The sequence below is a fragment of the Aquarana catesbeiana genome, linkage group LG09 (assembly GCF_042186555.1).
Source record: "Aquarana catesbeiana isolate 2022-GZ linkage group LG09, ASM4218655v1, whole genome shotgun sequence".
Taxonomy (NCBI): Eukaryota; Metazoa; Chordata; class Amphibia; order Anura; family Ranidae; genus Aquarana; species Aquarana catesbeiana.
In genome coordinates, this window is record NC_133332.1 from 120,025,811 (window position 1) to 120,037,440 (window position 11,630).

Sequence of the window (11,630 nt, forward strand, 5' to 3'; positions counted from 1 at the left end):
TACCCCCGCTGCTCATAGTGGCAGGGTACCAATCATCATGATCTGCTGTGTCCACTGGACACAGCGGATCATGATGATCGGTACTCGGCCACTATTAGCGAGGAGGGAATCGTGATTGCTATGATTGGTCATAGTGATCATATGATTACAATGTAAACAAAACAGTTGTGAATGGCTTCCATTCATGACTGTTTTGTTTACTATTGTGATGCTGTGATTGGCCCACAGCTATCACATGGTACCTGGACCATTCGCAGCGCCCTGTAACGTGTGATTAGCTGTAGCCAATCACGGATCACAATAGTAAGCAAGTCATCATGAACGAAAGCCTCTGATGACAGCTAAAACTATTGCTTATAACAGAGATCATCTCTGTTATAAGCAATAATAGTATGTAAAAAAAATAAAAATCACCCTCCCAGAGTAGTACAGTGTCACTGATGACACTGAACTACTCTGCTGACAGGATGTAACAAAAAGGAAAAAAAAAGTTCAGAATCCTTGATCGCTGCCACCCCAGTCATATAATGAGGCTGTGCTGTACTGCACTGGTAACAGTATGTAAAAAAAAAAAAAAAAGCAAATGTAACGTTTTTTTGTTTTTTCAAAAGATTGTGACAAAAATTACATAGTAGGTGAGGTTGAAAAAAGACACAAGTCTATCAAGTCCAAGCTATGTGCGTGATTATATGTCAGTATTACATTGTATATCCCTGTATGTTGTGGTCGTTCAGGTGCTTATCTAATAGTTTCTTGAAACTATCAATGCCCCCCGCTGAGACCACCGCCTGTGGAAGGGAATTCCACATCCTTGCCGCTCTTACAGTAAAGAACCCTCTACGTAGTTTAAGGTTAAACCTCTTTTCTTCTAATTTTAATGAGTGGCCACAAGTCTTGTTAAACTCCCTTCCGCGAAAAAGTTTTATCCATATTGTGGGGTCACCAGTATGGTATTTGTATATTGAAATCATATCCCCTCTCAAGCGTCTCTTCTCCAGAGAGAATCCGTTTACAATTTAAAAAAAACTCCCCATGCCTCCTGCTAAATACCTTGGACTGTGTACTTTCCAAAAAGGGAGGGGTTGTACTGTTCTGGCATTTTAGGGTTTTAAGAATTAAGATAGGCCATCAGTACATCAGGACTGAGCAATTTTCAAATAGTTTGTAGACTCTATATCTTTCACACAGACTAAATAATATACACTGACTTTTGATAATTTTTACCAAAGAAATGTAGCAGATACATAATGCTGAAATTGATGAAGAAATAGGATTTTCTTTATCGTACGTCATGGGACACAGAGCATTAAGTAATTACTTAATAGGTTATGAGCCACCTTCAGGTGATGGACACTGGCACACCCTAAACGGGAAGTTGCCCCCCTATATATCCCCTCCTCCTACCAGGAGTAACTCAGTTTTTTCTCCAGTGTCTAAGGTATTGGTCACGAGTGAAGATGTGCTCTGAGGAGCTCCAGGAGGGATCCATGCTGGATTTAAATAACCTCCACACACCGGATCCATCCAAGTCACTGAGGCCTAAGGATGGTACCCGGGCATAACATAGAAGAACAAGGTTTTGCCTGTAAACCTTTCTTTTGAGGGCTGGACCCCAGGAACCAGGACTCTATTTGGTCATGCTACATTACCTAAAGTTGCTCCTGAGGGGTGCTATACAGGTCCAAAGAGGTGGAACCCCTATTAAAGGACCCTGTCTTTGAAGGTTTACTAACGCTGCCCACAGTGATAGGTGAAGTTTGGATCTGTCTGTGTTCAGCAGTATCCTACAGCGAGGAAAAGGTAAGGGAAAAAGTTAAGGAACTGTAAAAAGTCCAGCTATGCCTTTTTCCTCCATATGGAAAACATTGTATTGCCTTAAAATCTCAGCAGCTCTGTGTCCAGCTTTAAACAGCATGTGTGTGTGTGTTTCAGCAGCAGGAGGGGGTTCTTAATTGAACAGAGGTGTTCCTCTCCCCCCTGGGGGACCTAAGGGGCTGGGTGTACAGCAGATTGTCATCTATAATGGCTCCTGTATAAAACACTAATTGCCTCATACTGCTGAGAAAACACCCCCCCCCCCTCCTCGGAGAGGGGGCGGTGACAGCTTTCTATCGATATTACTTTAAAGACTCACATTTTGCTGTCAGACTGTCGTTTAATAAGCCTTGTTGTGCCCCAGCCTGTATATTTCAAAGACCGCTTGCATATAGAAAGCATAGAGATTCTGAAGCGCCAGCAGCGATCAAAGACCCTGCTCTTAATGCTGTGCCGCCTGCGGGTACTCGAAGGGATGTGGCTTAAGGCAGGCGCTGTGTGCAGGAACCGGCTTCCACGTGAGGACTCCAATCAGGTTTACACCTGCAGTATGTTCTAAAACAGACACTCTCATTGTCAAAAAATCTCTTAAGAGCAACTGAAGAGAAGAAGTGTGTCACACAGGACACAGGAGCGCTGGGGCACGTAAGGGATGTATACAGGAATTTCCAGTACAGGAAATACATTGTTACTCAGCATCAAGCTGATCTTTATGGTGAAATTGTTTTGCTAGACTATTGCTCAGCAAGTAGTACATTTTTACTAGCGTGCCTCTGCTTTTGTGCTTAGCACTATGGCTCCCAGAGTTACCACAAAGGTACCAATAATTCCACCCCCAGGCGCTGGGAACTCCAGTCATGCCTCCACACTTTCATCCTCTCCGGAGATACCAGTTATGGTAAGCCAGGGTGAGTCATTGGAACCAATTGGTGGTGCGACTGCTTCTCACACTTCAGCCCCTGTATATGTGACTGAAGATGCATTTTCCTCTGCCCTGCAGGGCCTAGAAGGAAGATTAGCGGCTTTAATTGCATCCTCCATCCAAACAGATAGGAAACGTGCTAGATCCCCCTCACACCTCAAACCCTTTACCAAGGGAACAGTGAGCACAGGATGAGGTATTACCATTACCCTCAGGCGATCACAGGTAAAAACAAGCCGATTATTCCTCTGCGGAGGAAACAACAGTAGATGAACCTTTTTTCAGCCTCGCAATCTGAGAGATTACTGATACAAACTCTTATGGAGATGATTCGTTCCACTTTCATGCTACCCCTAACAGTCAGCTGAAAGTTCGGTTTCTTCCTTGGGTTCTTTAAAACCCTTACAGCCTTTTCATGCTTTTCTGGTCCATGCATTACTAGAAAAGATTATTTATGCTGAATGGGATCACCCGGATAAGCATTTTCTCCCTCCAAAGCGATTCTCAGTTCTCTATCCCATGGAGGAGAAATTCAACAAAAAATTGAAAATACCAGCAGTTGACGCTGCAATTTCCAGTGTGAACAAAAGTTTAACTTGTCCAGTAGACAATGCACAAATGCTTAAAGAGCCAACAGATAAAAAGTTGGAATTCCAGTTAAAATCCTCTTTTTCCTTGGCAGGTGCGGTTACTCAGCCTGCAGTTGCAGCAATAGGCATCTGTCAGTCCCTAAGGGACCAGTTTAGACAGGCCTTTAAAGAGGTCCCTGCACACAGGCCCACGATTTGGCCGAACTACCAAGGGCGCTATGTTTTGTCATAGATGCCATGAAAGACTCTATTCACCAGGCATCCCGCCTTGCGCTTGTGCTGGTACCATGCGTAGGACCCTAATAGTTCAAAAAAAAAAATTTTTTTTTTTTTTGGTCAGTCGAAGCACCTTGCAAAAGGCTTCTGACTAGGTTCCCTTTTCATAGGGATCAACTATTTGAGGAGGATTTGGTCAAACACATCCAAATGATTCCTAGTGGGAAAGGTACTCTTTTGCCCAAAAGAAAGTATAAACGTCCTTCATTTAAACTGACTCCTACCCCTGCGCCAGGAGCATCCGCCTCTAGGCAGTGGTGACGGCTTCCACCGTCCGACTCTAGAGGAAAGCCTCAAGGTCAGGCCCAGGCACAAAATATTCAGCCCCTGTATACATGACTGAAAATGCGTTTTCCTCCGCCCTACAGGGCCTAGAAGGAAAATTAGCGACTTTAATTGCATCCGCTATCCAAAAGGATAGGAAGTGTGTTAGATCCCCCTTCCCCACCTTAGACCCCTTATCAAGGGAACAGTGGGTCGAGGATGAGGGGTTACCCTCAGGTGATCAGGAAGAAAGGCATACCAGTTACTCCTCTGCGGAGGAAACAATGGCAGATGATCCTTTTCCAGCCTCGCAATCTGAGAGATTGCTGGTACAATCTCTTACAGAGATGGTTCATGCCTCTTTCAAGCTACCTCTAGCAAAGTCAGCTGATCTGTTTCTTCTTTAGGTTCCTTAAAACCTTCACAGCCTTTTCAGGCGTTTCCTGTACATGCACAGAAGAGCAAGCTTTGGGGTTTTATTCAACAGACCCATTCTAGATCTAAAAAACCTAAATCAGTTCTTGAAGATCTGCTCCTTTCAATGGAGTCGATCAGGTCAGTAGTTTCTATCCTACAAGGAGGAGAACTTCTGGCGTCTATCGACATCAGAGATGCATATCTGCAAGTCTCTACATTTTCTGCCCACCAAAGGTCTTTGCGGTTCGAAGTAGAACAACAACATTTCAGTTTGTAGTCTTGCCCTTCGGGCCAGCTACAGCACCCCGAGTGTTAACAAAAGTGTTGGCCCCACCTCTAGCCAGGTTAAGGGCATAACGGTCTTGGCATACCTAGATGATTTATTGCTAATAGACCAATCGATGGCTCGTTTGGTGCAAAGTGTATGCATTACAACCAATTACCTGACAAATCTGGGTCGGATTCTCAACCTAGAGGAGTCTTCCTTAATACCGCTAAATAAGCTAGAGTATTTGGGTCTGATCATAGATACAGCCCAGAAAAAGGTGTTCTTGCCTCAGGCAAAAATCAACTCCATACGAGAACTGGTGCGGATGGTCAGGTCGAAAGGAAATCCCTCAATTCGCCTTTGCTTGAGGTTGTTAGGAAAGATGATGGCTTCGTTCGAAGCAGTCCCCTATGGCCAGTTCCATTCGTTGCAAAACAGTATCCTGTCTGCTTGGAACAAAACGATCCAAGCTTTGGACTTGCCAATGCGGCTGTCCCCAAGGATGTCCCAAAGCTTCAGTTGGTTACTAACTAAGTCCTCCCCTCTATAACCCCTCCTACACAGGAATTACCTCTGTTTTGTAGCAAAGCAATGAATATCCCAAAAAAGATGGGAGGTGATCTCTGTGTGGATTTTACAGGTAAGTATGACGAAAAATCCTATTTTCTTTATTATACATCCCGAGACACAGAGCAACCATAATAATCACTATATGGGATGTCCTAAAGCAATGCACTTGAGGGGAGGGAGGCACAATCACAGAAACTGCCACCTGAGGAGGACTTTTCCCGCCGCCCAAAACATACTGTGGCCAAAGCAGGATCCTCTATGGCTTTGATATCCATCTGGTTAAAATTCTGTGAATGTATGAACAAAAAACCATGTAATGGCCTTAAAATCCTAAGCCCCTGACCCCTGATGGCGGATGGCCCAAGATGCCCCGACACACCTAGTATCGAACGCTTTTACCAAAAAAGGGGTGGGGGACCTTGCCCTTTTAAGCCATAGGCTCGAATAATTAACTGGCTAATCCAATGAAAATAGTAACTTGGATGACTCCTGCCCATCCTGGGCTTTACCGGCAGCACAAACCAGGATTCCTGACCTGCGCTGACAATTCAAGTAATTCTGACTGCCTGAAATACCTTCAGAGTATGCAGTGATCTTACTCCTGCCAACTGAGGATTAGAAAATAAGGAAAAGCATTGTCTTGATTCAAGTGAAAACTAGACACCACTCCAGGCAAAAAATAGAAGAAGAAGAAACATCATCTTATTAAGATGTGAGACCAAGAACTGCTCCTTGCATGAAAGAGCCATCAACTCTGACACTCCACCTAGTGAAGTGATAGCCACCAAAGAAGCCACCTTCCGAGATAAAGGACCAACAGAATCTACATTGACTGGACTGTCTACTTTACCCATTGTATGAATAAAGGAGTGAGAAACAACGGCCTCTGGAAAAAAATTGATAGGGACGAACTCTGACCCTTAACGGTACTGAAGGCCAATCTCCTTTCCCCTACCAATTCAGGAAAGAGAAAATCTCCCACTCACATATTTCTGCAGGTACCACTTCCTGGCTTCACCCCAGGCAAAAAATATTTCCAAGTCCTGTAATTGAAGTTCCCCGAAGCTGACTTCCAGGGGTTCAACAGTGCTGAGATACAGAACTCAAGACCATTAGGTCCCGCTGGACTGGGAGTGTCCAAGAAGCGACCCCCGCAAGACTCATTATATCAGTGTACCCAAGCCCTACTGGGCTAATTCGGCTAACATTATCAGTGTTACCCCCTTCTGGATTCTTCACAAAAGATGTGGCAGAAGTTGAAACAGAGTGAAAGCATCAAATAAGGGAGAACTGGTCCCTAAGGCGTTACCAGTGCATCTACCCCCATTGCCAGTGGGACTTGGAATCTTGTAGATTCACCTGCAGAGTTCCCCCTGCCACTATTCTATACCTGGAATATGCACGGACAATAGATAAAGCCCTTGTGCTGTCCCAGGCAGAGTGTGGTTCACCTTCCTGAGCCGCATAACTCCTGGTGCTGCCCTGGCCCCTGCAGAGGCTTTTCCAGATAGAACCTACAACTGGTTTGTACCATAATCCAAAGCAAGGCATACTGGCCAAAAGCTCCAAGATATTTATGGGCAGTTAACGCTTCTGTGGAGACCAAGTCCACTGAACTGTAGCCACCCTCAAACCAAATGGAGAAACTGGCATCAGTGGTTATCTTCCAATACCTAAAAGGAAGAATTCAACCTTTCTAGATTCCAAACCATCAACCACCGATCTTTAGCTGTTCAACACTCTGGGAGCAGAGCCCTCCAGCAATCTAATGCCTGGCCCTTCAAGTTCCAGACAGAGAGAACGATCCTCTACCAACACCTGGAGTAGGACTAAACATAAGGAAACATGCTTCGACCTAGATACAGCTTCCTGCTGCAAAATGTATTGAAGGAAAATCTGGACCAACTGCTTCCTGAGCAAAGGTTATTGAGGTATACTGAGATTGGCACCCCCTGCGTCTTTAGCAAGTCAAGCACCGAAGCTAGGAGCTTTGTGAGCCTCAGAAGCTGTGGCTAGCCGAAGGATGGTCACAAAAAAGAAAATGGACGACTTTCCACTGTAATTACAGAAATCTTTGAGGCTGGAAACAACCAACATCACACCACATAAAGCTGTGTGTTTCTTGATGATTATGGGCCCCACAGTCTAACCCTTGCAGAGAGGTCATCACTGAACAGACCAAGCCTATCTGAAACAGAGGGATGCTCAGCGGATTGAGATCTTAAGATAGATCTCATGTCCCTATTCAGTTTTGAAGCTGCTACCATTTAATTGTTTTACAATGATGAGCCCATAACATTTGCTCCAAGACCCAATGCAAGGCAAAGATTGACTCAACTAATGAAGGAGCGAACCACCTCAGAGACTGCTCTAAAAATCATATGGTCTGAGGTACTCTCAAACACAGCAACCTCAGATGCCTTCCTCACTTAGGAGGCAAGTCTCCTATCCAAGTACTAACCAGGCTTGATCTGAGATCAGACGCCTCAATAGCTCAGATCACCCTGATGCCATTGGTCCAAATGGAGACGTGAACATTGCCAGACCACTGAACCTGAGGGCAATGTAACTGCCTTTACCATTCTAGGTCATTGAGCTAGTCTAACAGATGCATAATAAAGTGACTGAATTGGACAAACTAATACGCAATTCCACAAGGATGCAGGCCTAGACTAGGCCTGTAGGTATGTAAGTATGCAGGTACCCAGGTATGCAAACATGCAGATATACAAGTATTGTTGCCATTCATGCATCTGTGTATGCAACTCAAGGCAATAAGCACATATGTATGTATCCCTAGATCTTTGCATGTGACAACACTGAAGAAATGACACTTTGCTACAATGTAAAGTAATGAGTGTACAGCTTGTATAACAGTGTAAATGTGCTGTCCCCTCAAAATAACTCAACACACAGCCATTAATGTCTAAACTGCTGGCAACAAAAGTGAGTACACCCCTAAGTGCAAATGTCCAAATTGGGCCCAATTAGCCATTTTCCCTCCCCAGGAAGTCATGTGACTCGTTCGTGTTACAAGGTCCCAGGTGTAAATGGGGAGCAGGTGTGGTAAATTTGGTGTTATCACTCTCACTCTCATACTGGTCACTGGAAGTTCAACATGGCAAAGAAATCTGAGGCTCTGAAAAAAAGAATTGTTGCTATACATAAAGATAGCCTAGGCCATAAGAAGATTGCCAAGACCCTGAAACTGCAGCACGGTGGCCAAGACCATACAGCGCTTTAACAGAACAGGTTCCACTCAGAAAAGGCCTCACCATGGTCGACCAAAGAAGTTGTGCATGTGCTCAGCGTCATATCCAGAGGTTGTCTTTAGGAAATCGACAACATATGAGTGCTGCCAGCATTGCTGCAGAGGTTGAAGGGGTGGGGGGGGGGTCAGCCTGTCGGTGCTCAGACCATACGCCACACACTGCATCAAATTGGTCTGCATGACTGTCATCTCAGAAGGAAACCTCTTCTAAAGATGATGCATAAGAAAGCCTGCAAACAGTTTGCTAAAGACAAGAAAACTAAGGCCATGGATTACTGGAACCATCTCCTGTCATCTGATGAGACCAAAATAAACGTATTTGGTTCAGATGGTGTCAAGCGTTTGTGGCGGTATCCAGGTGAGGAGTACAAAGACAAGTGTGTCTTGCCTACAGTCAAGCATGGTGGTGGGAGTGTCATGGTCTGGGGCTGCATGAGTGCTGCCGGCACTGGAGAGCTACAGTTCATTGAGGGAACCATGAATGCCAACGTGTACTGTGACATACTGAAGCAGAGCGTGATCCCCTCCCTTCGGAGACTAGGCCACAGGGCATTATTCCAACATAACGACTCCAAACACACCTCCAAGACGACCACTGCCTTGCTAAAGAAGCTGAGCTTAAAGGTGGCCTGGCCAAGCATGTCTCCAGACCTAAACCCTATTGAGCATCTTTGGGGCATCCTCAAACGGAAGGTGGAGGAGCGCAAGGTCTCTAACATTCACCAGCTCCGTGATATCATCATGGAGGAGTGGAAGAGGACTCCAGTGGCAACCTGTGAAGCTTTGGTGAACTCCATGCCCAAGAGGGTTAAGACAGTGCTGGAAAATAATGGCGGCCACACAAAATATTGACACTTTGGGCCCAATTTCGACATTTTCACTTAGGGGTGTACTCACTTTTGTTGACAGCAGTTTAGACATTAATGGCTGTGTGTTGTTATTTTGAGGACAGCAAATTTACACTGTTATACAAGCTTGTACACTCACTACTTTACATTGTAGCAAAGTGTCATTTCTTCAGTGTTGTCACATGAAAAGATATAATAAAATATATACAAAAATGTGAGGGGTGTACTCACTTTTGTGAGATACTGTATGTATGCAAAAATTTAAATGTGGCTGGGCGGCCCTCGGTATGATACGGCACCTCATCCCAATAAATTGAAAATCAAGCCAAAGGGAGGGAGTACAGGGATTATGGCGGTGCCAAGAGAAACACAATATACTCAAAATAAAATCAAAAATATTTTATTAACATAAATTATTAAAACTAGACATGAAAATCACAAAAACATGGTGTGCATAAACTGTAAAATCAAATCTGTAGCAAATTTATTTCACGTGACTTGGCCTGAAGAGCGTGGCGGCCAGTTCAGTGGGTAGGTATTTTAGATATCCGACATGTTTCGCCAGTGATGGCTTCCTCAGGGACAGATGTTTAATACCTAAATCGCTACAGTTCACTCTGCAAGTCACCAGGGATAGGTGCCACACGCATCCGGAACAAGGCCTCAAACAGAGATTACAATGGGTAGCTGCAGGGGGCAATCAGAAAGGTCTGACGGAGTATGTGTAAAAATTCTATTTTAAGTGGATAGCTAGAGGAGAAATGGTAGCCCATACTCCTAATAAGTGCATGTTTTAAACAGCACACTTCCCCTAGGGGCTACTGAGAGAAGACCAGACAGTCAGATCTCTTTTAAAAAGAAAAAAAAAAAAGAGAAACTTAAAAAAAATGCAGACTTACCATTCTTGCTGCAGAACTCTGAGTATAACAGAAGTCCAATCTTCACCCATCACGGCAGGCTTTGTCATAAAAGACCTTCAGGGACTGGGTCCCTCTTAATGTGGGGTCCACTCCCCTGGACCTGTATAGCACCCTGCAGGAAAGCACCTTGGTCGGAACAAACACTGCACAGGGTTCCATTACGCAGAGTCCAGCGGCGTAAGGCTGCATTACAGGCAAACCTCGAGGAATCTTCTCTCCTTTCCATGAGGCTCGGGTGCCATTCATTTTGTCTGACAGCTTTTTCGAATGAATCCAATTTGAAGTCCTTGATTCTCAGTAGAACCGTTCCATACCTCCAAGTACCTCCAGGAGCATATGTATCACATCAGTGACCACCACCTTACAGACACGGGAGAAATAACTAAGGTACTTCTGGTGTAGGAGGGGTTATATAGGGGAGGACTTCCTGTTTGACTATCTGCCAGTGTCCATTCACCTATAGGTGGCGTATAACCCATATAGTCATTATTATTGTTGCTCTGTGTCCCATGATGTATGATAAAGAAAAGTATATGCAAAAAAGAGTGTGTTTTCAAAATTTTCTGTATTTTCATTTTATATAGCAAAAGAGAAAAAAAAAACACCCATTGGTGCTTAAATACCACCAAAATAAATCTGTGTGAAAAAAATTATATAAATTTATTTGCGTACAGTGTCGTATGACCAAGCAATTGTGAGTTAACCACTTCACCCCCGGAAGGATTTACCCCTTAATGACCAGGCAATTTTTTGCGATACGGCACTGTGCCGCTTTTAACTGACAATTGCGTGGTCGTGCGACGTACCAAAACAAAATTGATGTCTTTTTTTTTTTCCCCACAAATAGAGCTTTCTTTTGGTGGTATTTAATCACCTCTGCGTTTTTTATTTTTTGCGCTATAAACAAAGACTGACAAGTTTGAAAAAAAAACTTGTTTTTTACTTTCTGCTATAATACATATCCATATATCTATCTGTCTATCAAGAGAGAGAGAGAGATGAATTTATTCATCAGTTTAGGCCAATATGTGTTATGCTACATATTTTTGGTAAAAAAAAATCACAGTAAGCGTATATTGATTGGTTTGCGCAAAAGTCATAGCATCTAGAAAATAGGGGAAAGATTTAGGGACTTTTTATTTTTTTATTTTTACTAGTAATCACGGAGATCAGCTATTTTTAGCAGGATTGCGACATTGCAGCAGACAAATCTGACCCTAAGTGACACTTTTTGGTGACCAGTGACACCAATACAGTGATCAGTGCTATAAAAATGCACTGCCAGGGAAGGGGTTAACACTAGGGGGTGATCAAGGGGTTAAGTGTTCCCTAGTGAGGTGTTTCTAACTGTCGGGGGGACGGACTAACTGGGAGTAGAGAGAGATCGCTGTTCCTGACCACTAGGAAAAGCTGATCTCTCTCTCCTCCCCTGTCAGAACAGGGATCCACCTTTTTTATAATGGCAGATC